The following is a 12,284-nucleotide window of genomic DNA, read 5'->3' as shown; positions in this document are numbered from 1 at the left end:
TTTAACCATGAAGTGTTAAATTTGAGGGGGGCAGCAAGTTGTAGGTCCCGAGTCTCAATATGAAAAATAACAGGACAATGATTAGATAACCCAATGTAACCTACCCAGGATTTGATGAGGAAGCGATCCAACTAGATGGATTCCAATAATAGAAATTTGTCTAATCTCTTGGACACAATGTTAACATTTGATCACATGTTCTCCAACTAGGAGTGAGTTTTGGTAGATTTACATCCACGAGGATGACAAAATAAAAAAGGTGGTGGAAGAATCATTTTGAAGGATCCCCTCTTGGATTTGAGTCCCAAACTTCATGGATAGATGTAGTAGATTGAGGTCACCACCCAAGATTATTAGATGTCGAGAAAGGATTCATGAATATTTAATGGATTCCCAAAATGGTCTTCTACCAGTGTATGTTCCATAAAAGTTCAAAAAGTCGATAAAACATCCAACGGTTTGAGTTTCATAAACATCCAAAGGTTTGAATTCAATCTCAACTGATATGGCACCAAGAAATAACAAGAAGGAAAATTCTTTAAGAGTGGGACTCCAACTAGTGGCGAGGCCTCTGGAGAGACATGTAGCACCAATGGCACAAAAGGCCCATCCTTTCAATCATTTTTCCAAAATTTCTTAGGCTTTCTCGCTCGTGGTCATAGTCTCTTATAGCATAAGAATATTAGGGCTACATGAGTGCAAGAGATGCTTGAGGGAATTTTTCTTCGTGGAGCCCCCAAAACATTGCATATTTAGAGATAATTGTTTCATTTGGGAGCCCCATGATGGGCTTTCTTTGATCCAAGGACCCTGGTTATTATATTATGCTTCCCAAGGCAAATATCTTCCTTAGATTTCTATTGTGTATTGAAAAGGTTAGACCTATGTCCTGGGTGAACAGTAAGGGGTAGGTCGTCCAAAAGACTACCTTGGGAGGGTATCCCCAAGGACAAGTGAACTTTATATCTTAACTAGTATTGTTTCCTTCCTGAAGTTAGATAAGAAGGGGACTTTGAAAATTCATTTAAGGAATAAAGATTTCAAGAGGAAGAGACAATTAAGTTGTCTAAGTGAGATTTTGAATAAGACACTAAAGGCCCTTTAACTGTAGGCTCGGGCAATTGAACATAATCACAAGGGGGAAAAGTGCTTGCAAGAGCTATCACATTACTGCATAGAGGGGAAATGTACAGAACATCATATAGGACTTCTTTTGACTTCAAATCATAACTAAGCACCACATGACTAGTAAAAGGGATCTCATCATTAATAAATAGGGGAAAAAATTTATTGGGTGAGGTTGAATTAGCAAAAGCCTTTGCAAGTTGACTTTATTTCCCTTTATGTTGTGGCTGAGGAGCACATTGTGGCTTATCATCTTCTGAAAGATTCAATGGCTTCACTGATGATTTTCACACCCATACCTTATTTCAAATCTTCATACCTCTAGGATTATTCTCACATGGCTCCAACAAATGTCCCACTTTACTACAAGAAAAACATTTTAAAGGGATCTTCTAGTAATCTACTAGCTTAGACCATGACTTATCCTTATACTTCAACTTAATTTCGTTCATGAAACCATTCCTAAAGTCTACCTCCACCAAAACCTAGGCACACCTAAGATCAAGTTTGGAAAGACAAACTTTTTCAATGGCCACGAATCTCCCCAGTCTTTTTTGACAACATCTAAGCCCATTCTTCCATCCAAAAATGGAGAGGCAAACCTGGTAACAATGCCCATATTTAATGAGACACCATCGACTCTTTAAATGGGTCGAAATCCAATTTCCAATGCTAAATAACCAATCCAGATTTACTCCACATCCATTATTTGCTTAGGACACTCTCTGAGTCTCCCCAAATTCTAAAAATAGCAGTGAACCAACCTCCATATGATATGTGAAATTTAGGGAAATAACCAACTTTAGGCTTTGATAAATTCTCAAGCCAATTGCTTAAAGCTTGCAAGCTAACAATCTTTCCGACAAGCCTCCCCATAGTTTCACACTCCAACATCTTAGGCATTGCATCGAGGTCCAATTCATACCCCATAACCATGGCAGGGATCTTACGAGCCTTTAGAGATTTTTTTGATGAGTTTTGCGCTTCAAACCAAGCTCGTATGCAGTGGGAGTAAGAACATGATTAGAAGATACACCTATGTTGGGTGCTCGAGATACCCTCCTAATGATTAACTGCACTGGTCCCCTCACTGAAAGACTTCATGATAAGGGGAGAGATCATAGGTCGTGGTTTCTGATCAGTCGACCTTGTGAAATCTCACATAAACTCCTCTAAATCAGGAAAGATGCCTCCTGGGATCAAATTGTTTGTTTCATAGTCATCGATATGCAACTCCATTTATGCGATATGAAACAAAAAATAAACTTTGAACAGACAAACTCCACCTGGCATGGAGATACGTAAACATTGTTTCAAAAACTAATCTCGAAAAAGGAATAAACGATGAGAGATCCCATGCCATAAATTCTGTTGGAAAAGAAACTAGACCTAAAGTGAAGGTTGTAATGTTGAACCTTCGAGGTGACAAAAAAACCCCAGGTCCTTCCTCATTTTCCAACCAACTTTATTATGCAAAAAATTTCCTTAATATTTTAATTAATTAATTCATTCCTTTATCCTAACCTATTTTATTTTATAAAAAATAAGACATTTCTTCAAGTATATGGGAATTTCCAATGCATCCATTTGTGTAATGAGATCATAAGTAAACTCATATCCAATTTTGAAAAATATACCTGAATGAATGCTTGGACATGAGAAATTAGTTGCTCATATATTGGATGTCAAGAAAGGTTGAAAAATGGTGTGTTAATGTGACCTAATGACTAGTTGGAACATAGTTTCAATATGATCTTTGTCTCCTTAGTGCTCCTTTGCCATCACACCATAAATTTCTTGTGAAAGTTTTTCATCACATTCTTGAATGCACAAGGGATCTTGTATCTTCTCTTCATCGGATGTGTCCCATGACTCCTTGTCCTCCTTGCAAGGATAACTATAAGAAACTTCTAAGTTCTCCTCTTGTGGATTCTCTTCATGGATCCTTTGCTCCTATGCTATCTTTTGAAATGAAAATACATCCATAATGACAATTTTGGATTGTGGACAAGGATTTGAGAAAACCCGTGTGGTGCCTTGCCATTACTGAATAAATTCTTTAGCGTCTTCGTTTATAGTTTGAGAGCTTCTGCCTTGCAAATGGATTGGTGGTTGGGGGTTTTTGTTTAGTGGTTGGAGGGTTTTTATGTACCTCTCTAATCCATACGTCTAGTGTGAAAATGCATAAATAAACATAATTAAAATTGATACTAATATAAGCATACAAATATAAACATGACTTGGGCTTGTGAAGACTCAACTAAAGAGAATGTGTAGGTTATTGTTAGGTCCCTATAATACTAGTGATTACCCCATTACTATTGTAATTGTATCCCTTATTAATATTGTTGTGCCCCTATTGTCCCCATATTGTTATTACTGTGCCCCATAGAATCCCTCTATTGTTATTTTTGTGGCTTTATATTATTATTGTTAGGTCGGCTGGGTTATATTGTGACTCCTTAGACTCATATATATAGAAAGGAGGTTTTGTCATTTGAATCATCCAAGAATTGTTAATTTATGTAATGTAAAGGAGGTTGCCCCCTCGAAGAGGCTGAATTCTAAGGCGTTGATCTATCTTTCTATCTTTTTGTCAGCTGGTTTCATAACATTTGGTATCAGAGCTTTGGATTCTAGGGTTTCGCTGCTCCAAATAGGTCATCGTGGCATTTTCGCTATAAATTTTTTTCTGCGACGTTTCAGAAGCTAAAAAAAAACCCATTTGAGATGAAATCGCACTGAACCTCGGGTCCGAATTTCAGAGCTTTTCGCACTACATTTGCGGAGATATGATCTGAGGAAGTTGGTCTTTTTGCAGACTCCTGAATTACATTCCAAACAAGTGACCTGGGGAAAATCGTCATAACTTTCTCTCTGAGCATTGGATTGAAAATTCATAAGAAGGTATAGAAAGAGGACGGACTGTAGTTTCTTGTATATATTTTTCAGAGCCAAAGGTCGAAACAGTGACTCATGGCACGTCGTACAAGTTCGCTCTACTGAACTAGTCTATAATCAGGTCACTGTGGGAGATTTGGCATAACTCTTCCCTGGAGAATCCAATTTGGATCAGACTGGTGGCATTGGAAAGAGGACACAGGGCTACTGCAGGTCGCAATTTCAGAACTGGATGATCTGACATTACAGAGATACATCAAATTCAATATCAAGCTCCTACAAAATGAAAAAGGTGTGTAGTTTTTTTTAAAATTTTGCATAAGCTTGGTTTGAAAAGCATTATTATTGGTAATTGATGCCCCGAGGAAAGAAAATGCAAACACCTAGTAAGCAACCTGAAAGCTCTAGCATGATTCATGAAGAAGAGGAAGAAATGCAACATGATATATCAAAATTACGTGACCAAGTGCAACAAGTGTCACTTGCACAAAAAGTAACAGAATCTAAGATGGATGGTTTAAAGAAAGATGTAGAAGCTACGATGGATGGTCTAAAGAAAGGCATAGAAGCTAAGATGGATTGTTTAAAGAAAGACGTAGAAACTAAGATGAATGACATGGAAGCTAAGATGGACGATTTAAAGATAGGCATGGAAGATTTGAAGACAGGCATGGAAGATTGAAGACAGATTTGACAAAGTTTCTATAAGAAATGCTTACTAATGGTGAAAGGGTAGTAAAGGAAACTCATGATGAGAACAAAAGAAATGTTAATCATGATTTCATAGACTCTAATGTTGGATCGAAGACCCACCATATTCCAAAAATCGATATGAGGAAGTTTGATGGCAAGGATCCCGCAACATGGATATTACAGATGGAGCAATTTTTCGATCTCAATAATGTGCAAAACACACAAAAGGTACGTATTGCAACTTTATATTTGGAACCAAATCAGTTTGTATGGTATCAATGGCTTTGCTCTCGTAAACAAATTATCACTGGGGCAATTTTTACGGAAGAATTGACAGCACATTATGAGGATACAAAAAGCAACACTTTTTTTAGCCAATTGATAAGTCTCAAACAAAAGGGTTCAATAATGGAGCACATTGAGGAGTTCCAAAAATTGAACATAAGGGTAAAAAATATTCCAGAAGAGCATAGGATTGATGTGTTCATAGGGACTTTAAAGGATAATATCCAACATGATGTTCGCCTTTGGGAACCTGATTCATTAGAGAAGGCATTCAGGTTAGCAAGAAAAATGGAAAGCAAAATTATGGCAACCAGGAAGCATACCACTCACAACTATAAAGATGGAAGTGTTGTTGCCCCTAGTCTTCCACAACCTATAAGGTTGACACCACAAAAATTGGAAGAAAAAGAGCAAAAGGGCTTTGTTACAGTTGTGATAGCAAATACACTAAAGGTCATAAGTGTGCTGAGAAGAAATTATTCTACATAGATTGTGAAGAGGAAGAAGAAAAGGAGCAAGAAAGGTCAAAAGAAGAGGATATACTCCAGGAACAAAGCCTAGACAAAGAAGAAATAAATCCGACCATATCTTGTAATGCATTGGCTGGAATTACCACTCCTCAAACCATCAAGATAGAAGGACAAATCAAGAAGAAAAATGTAATAGTGTTGATTGATTCAGGAAGTACCCACAATTTTATTCATTGTAAGATAGCAAAAGAATTGAATTGCTTCCTATATCCAGCACCAGAGTGTCAAGTGATGGTTGCAAGTGGAGGAACGATAAATTGCTCTGGAAAGTGCCATAATATCAAGCTATCCATGGGAGAATATGTATTGACTAGCCCAATGCTTTCCATTCCAATGGGAGGTGTTGATGTTGTACTAGGAGTCCAATGGCTACAATCCTTGGGTACAATAGCTTTTAATTTTCAAGAACTTTTCATGAAATTTTCTGTGGAAGGAAAGGAAGTTGAATTAAGGGGTATTGCAGGGAAACCGTGGAAGATAATCAGCTCTAACGGTATGACAAAGCTTCTAAAAAAGGAACAAAGAGGTGTAATTGCACAATTATGTTCGCTAGATGTTTCCACATCAGAATCATCTATTTCTCCAGATCTCCAAAAAGTCTTGGACAATCATTCCAAGGTATTTGAGACTCCCAAAGGTCTCCCACCTATTCGTGATCATGATCATGCTATTCATCTGATTCCAGGAAGTGTTCCTCCAAACATCAGGCCGTACAGATATCCCTATGCCCAAAAGAGTGAAATTGAATGTATGGTTGCAGAAATGCTAGAGGCTGGTATAATTCAACCTAGTCAAAGTTCTTTCTCTGCTCCAGTAGTATTGGTGCACAAGAAGGATGGATCATGGCGCATGTGTCCGGATTATAGGGAGCTCAACAAGCTCACTATTAAAGATAAGTTTCCCATTCCTGTCATTGATGAATTACTGGATGAATTGCATGGATCAATTTACTTCACCAAGTTGGATCTTCGTTCAGGATATCATCAAATCAGAATGAAGACTGAAGACATTCCGAAAACAGCATTTAGAACTCATGAGGGTCATTATGAATTTTTGGTCATGCCTTTTGGCCTTACCAATGCACCTTCTACATTTCAAGGTTTGATGAATTCCATTTTCAAACCCTTCCTTAGAAAATTTGTGTTAGTCTTTTTTGATGATATACTAATCTACAACAAGTCTTGGAAGGATCATGTTGAACATGTTGACAGGGTGCTACAACTATTGGAGGAGAAACAATTATATGCAAAAAGATCCAAATGTTTCTTTGGAGTACAAGAGGTGGAATATCTGGGTCATATTGTATCTCATGAAGGAGTTAAGGTAGACACTAGCAAAATTAAAGCCATTAAGGAATGGAAAATCCCCACATCCATAAAGCATCTGCGAGGATTTCTCGGGTTGACAGGGTATTATCGCAAGTTTGTTAAGAAATATGGGAGAATTGCAGCACCTCTAACAACATTATTGAAGAAAGATGCATTTTCATGGACTCCGGAAGCAACAAAGGCCTTCGAACATCTTAAAGAGGCAATGTGCCAAGCACCGGTCTTAGCTACACCGGACTTCACAAAAACCTTTATTGTGGAATGTGATGCTTCAGGAAATGGAATTGGTGTTGTTTTAATGCAAGATGAAAGACCCATTGCTTTTGAAAGTCGTCTAATCAAGGGAAAGTTTTTACACAAAGCTATTTATGAGAAGGAAATGTTGGCAATACTACATGCACTTAAGAAATGGCGACCCTACCTAATGGGAAGACACTTCAAGGTAAAAACGGATCATGATAGCCTTAAATACTTTTTAGAACAAAGATTATCCTCTGAAGAGCAACAAAAGTGGGTCACAAAGATGTTGGGTTATGACTTTGAAATCATCTACCAAAAAGGGAAGCAAAATGTGGTGGCAGATGCACTCTCAAGAAAGGATGAGGATGTGGAAGCATTGTTGTGCGTCATTTCTATTATCCAACCAGATTGGATAAAGAAGCAAGGGAGGAATGGAAGAATGATGAAGAAGTGTGGGCACTTATTCGAAAGTTACAACAAGATTCCAGTACATCTGATACATTTAGTTGGCAAAATGATTCGTTATGGTACAAAGATCACTTATACCTCTGTAAGAATTCCCAACTTAAACAAAATATTCTTATGGAATTGCACACTTCTCCCTTAGGAGGGCACTCAGAATTTTTAAAAACTTACCACAGGGTTAAGAAGGAATTTTTTTGGGATGGCCTTAAATCAGATATTCAAAAGTTTGTGGCAGAATGTTTGGTTTTCCAGCAAAATAAAGTTGAAACAATTAAGACCACGGGTCTATTACAACCTTTATCCATTCCAAGCCAACATTGGGAGGAGGTTTCAATGGATTTTATCACAGGTTTACCCAAGTCTGAGGGAAAGAGTGTCATCATGGTGGTAGTTGACAGACTTACCAAGTATGCACACTTTTGTGCATTATCACATCCATTTAAAGCCAGTACAGTTTCTACTACATTTATGGAAACAATTAAAAAGCTACATGGAAATCCAAAGATTATTGTAAGTGACAGAGATCCCATTTTCACTGGAAATTTTTGGACAAAATTATTTTCTTGTCTTGGTACTCAGTTAGCTCATAGCTCATCTTATCATCCTCAATCTGATGGGAAAAATGAGATAGTAAACAAATGTTTGGAAGGATATCTTCGTTGCTTTGTATCTGATAAACAGACACAATGGGTCAAATGGTTGCCTTTGGTTGAATGGTGGTATAACACTTCCTTCCATACAACAACAAAAATGACCCCATTTATGGCACTTTATGGATATCAACCACCATCCATCACATCATATTTAAGAGAAAATTCTAAGGTTCAAGCAGTGGAACATCACATCGAACATCAACAACAAGTCCTCCAACTCTTAAAGGATAACCTCGTGTTGGCACATAATAGAATGAAACAACAGGCAGATCAACATCGCAGCGAAAGAAGTTTTGATGTAGGTGATTGGGTATTCCTATGGCTACAACCATATAAACAAATGTCCCTCAAGCAAGCTAAGAAGGATAATAAATTATCACCAAAGTATTATGGTCCATACAAGGTGTTGCAAAAGATTGGTACTATGGCATACAAATTGGAGCTTCCTGCAGCTTCTCGAGTGCACCCAGTTTTCCATGTTTCATGTTTAAAGAAGGTTATAGGCGACAAGCTCCCAGTTCAAACAATATTGCCAGAACTTGACGAGGAAGGAAAAATTATATTGGAACCGGAAGCAGTCACAGAAACAAGAACTCGACAGTTACGAAATCGATCAATTTCAGAGTATCTCATTAAGTGGAAGAACTTATCCGCTGAAGATTCCACATGGGAGGATGAGAATTTTATACAAAAGCATCCAGAACTACTCAAGCATTGAGGACAACACTTTTTTGAAGGAGAGGGGCATGTTAGGTCCCTATAATACTAGTGATTACCCCATTACTATTGTAGTTGTATCCCTTATTAATATTGTTGTGCCCCTATTGTCCCCATATTGTTATTACTGTGCCCCATAGAATCCCTCTATTGTTATTTTTGTGGCTTTATATTATTATTGTTAGGTCGGCTGGGTTATATTGTGACTCCTTAGACTCCTATATATAGAAAGGAGGTTTTGTCATTTGAATCATCCAAGAATTGTTCATTTATGTAATGTAAAGGAGGTTGCCCCCTCGAAGAGGCTGAATTCTAAAGCGTTGATCTATCTTTTCTATCTTTTTGTGAGCTGGTTTCATAACAGTTATTGTCTCCCATCTTATTATCTCCACTCCTCCAAATCCTAAATGTTTATATTTTGAAAAATAAAATGCAAATCTTCAAGACAACTCCACGTCTATCTTACCTCAAGATTTGTTTCCCCGAAAATGGTGGCAAGAATGTGAGGCTAATTTAAGTGCATAAACTAGGAGATAATATTTGCATAAATCCATGCATTTGTAAACTTAGAAGCACAATACAATTTGTAAAGAATTGGGATAGATTGGCTATCACGTTTTAGGACTAAGTACTAAATTTAGCTAATCAAGGTCAAAACTTATAATTAAAGTTAAAGGGCTAAACTAGGAAAGCATGAAACGATACTTAAGCTAATCACATAGCTTGGAAAATAAATAATAAATACTTGAAACATGGACACTTAGGATTAGGCATGCACTAAGGCCTCTGAGACAGGTCATAGTCTTATACACAATTATGTTCAAAAGATTTGCATGTTTTCACACTGAAATCAAATGCTTGTAAATGACAAAAAATGGAAACATTTCTCAAGAGGTTTAATTTAATGGAATGGTAATGTATTAGGGCCTTTTCCACTAGTGAAAACAAAAAAAACTTCGATAGTTGTTTATCTAATCTATTAAACTCAACCCAACACTACTTAAAGAATCAAGAATGCACTATGACCTATTCCACTTGTGAGAGAGAAAGTGGATGGCCACTCAAGTAGTCTTTACTCAACTCAATAGTTGGTGTATACTCAAGTCATTGATTTTACCAAAGAAAGCAAGGAACGAATAACGAATCTAAAGAAACAATGAACTATGATGCTTGTTGATGCAACACTAAGTGAAAAACTATGAGAGAGTTAGGGCCTTTCCACTAACAAAGGTAGTGGATGATACTCCTCGTCCTTTGCTTAACTTGTCAATTAGCTTGTTTTCACAAGAAGAAGCTATTCTATGACAATTATAGTTCATAAAAAATACTTTAAACAATAAAACATGGATAAAAATGTATAATAAAATATGGACACTAAGTTCATATGCAAACTATAAGTATGATAGCATAAAATGACAAGTATGAACAAGACAATCGAGAAGACATGAAAATTAAAAGTTATAAAGTCTAAAGATGAATGAGATACATATAAACAAGATGTACCAACATATAAAAGTTGAGCAACAGATGAATGGAGTGTATAGGCTAGGTTGTAGTGGCCCTCCACGCCTTAGCAAGCACACTAGTAAACTACCAACATTTGGGAATCAAAATAAATGCATGTATTATATGAATTAAACTTGAAGTCTAAGCTCGCAAAGTATTCTTCATTGTCTTGAAATTACAAACTTACTTAGCAAGCACCATTTACTTGCTTTTATAGGCAAAAATGAAACTAAAAACCTAAAAATCCTCCTTGTTGAATATTATGGGCTATCATGGGACTTTAACTAAATCAAATTGACCTTATGTTAGGCTCATATAATGGAGAGAATAACAAAAAAAATCAAATCTGAGAAAAAATACAAAACTGCCCTCCATTTTTGCTACTAGATTGGGCATGCTGACCATAGGTTGGCCAGACATCTTGGGGTTGATTCTGGTCAAGCAGATAGGTGTTCATCCAACTTGAGCCACTGGGCGACAAAACCCATGTTTGATATTTCACTAATGAGGCTTGCATGTATGAGAATGAATGATCAATTACAAGATTTAATACCATTGTAACTGCATTTTGCAATGTAATTTTTAAAAAATTTCTAAAAAACAAATTGCCAACAAAATACATTGGAGAATGTATTTATTAGGCAAAATATGACAAAAATGTATCAAAAGCAACTTGAAATGGATTCCCCAAGGACAAATGAAGTGGTAAACCATAGCAAAATTAAGTCATAATGATGGACATAAAGACTTATTCCTTGAACCATTTTTATTCCTAAGATGGATCGATTTCTCCTTGCCCCATTCAAATTGCTTCATCGAGTTTCCTCTATGATGATACAAATACATATGGAGAGGGAACATCCTCGTTGAAACCCCCTCAAGGATTTGAAGAATTCAATTGATCTTTTGTTTACGAGGTGTGCTATTTAGGCCTCTTTATGCATGCATGAGTCCATTGGATACGTACTCATTTAAATCCATATTTTCCTAGCACTTGCTACAAGAAAAGAGTGTCTAAATTTATAATTTATTTATTTATATTATTTTTTTAACTGTTGGGAATCACGATTGTCGTTATATCAAAACCTGCAAGTGTTAGTCAACGATTGCATCACCAGAGATAAGGATCCATGAGAGGCGGTTAGTCCATGTCGCGAAACACATGGGGAGCGTTGGTTTATCCAATGTCCAACAATCTCCTCCCCAACGCAAGTTAGGTGTATATTGAACTCATGGTCTACGCTCTTATACCACTTGTTGGGAATCATGATTGTCGTTAGACCAAAACCCACATGTGTTAGTAAATGATCACATTTCCAGAGATAAGGATCACGAGAGGCGATTAGTCCATGTCGCGAAACACACGAGGATAGTTGGTTTATCCAATGTCCAACAATAACTCTATGACAATTCCACTCTTACAATCTATTTGGCTATTATGAATGGATTCTTATACCATTAAATTGTTTTATAGGAATATGCTTCCCTTTACAAAACCCCTTTTTGTAGTCTGGGATCTTTTTTCTTTGAGTGAAATTTTAAGCAGTTGCTAATGATTTTTGTCAAGGCCTTATATGAAATGTTGCATAATGATATTTAATGGCACCTATCAACACCAATTAGATCCACTTATTTTAGGATTAGTGCAAGAAAAAATGTGTTTTTTCCTCATCCAATCTTTTGCTTGGTTCTTGAGTGGTCATGGAAATGAAGAAGGTATGTAATCACCACTGGTTGATGTTATCTATAACAGTGTCTCATGAAACGATTCAAGCATCCACCCTTATATGGTTCCATGCTCTTTACTGCCTCCCATGGTTCTACCTTGAAGATTGGAACCA

The sequence above is a fragment of the Pinus tabuliformis genome, chromosome 7 (assembly GCF_031772625.1).
Source record: "Pinus tabuliformis cultivar Carrire ecotype Pingquan chromosome 7, CPIR1, whole genome shotgun sequence".
In the NCBI taxonomy this organism is placed as follows: Eukaryota; Viridiplantae; Streptophyta; class Pinopsida; order Pinales; family Pinaceae; genus Pinus; species Pinus tabuliformis.
This window is presented reverse-complemented; position numbering follows the sequence as displayed.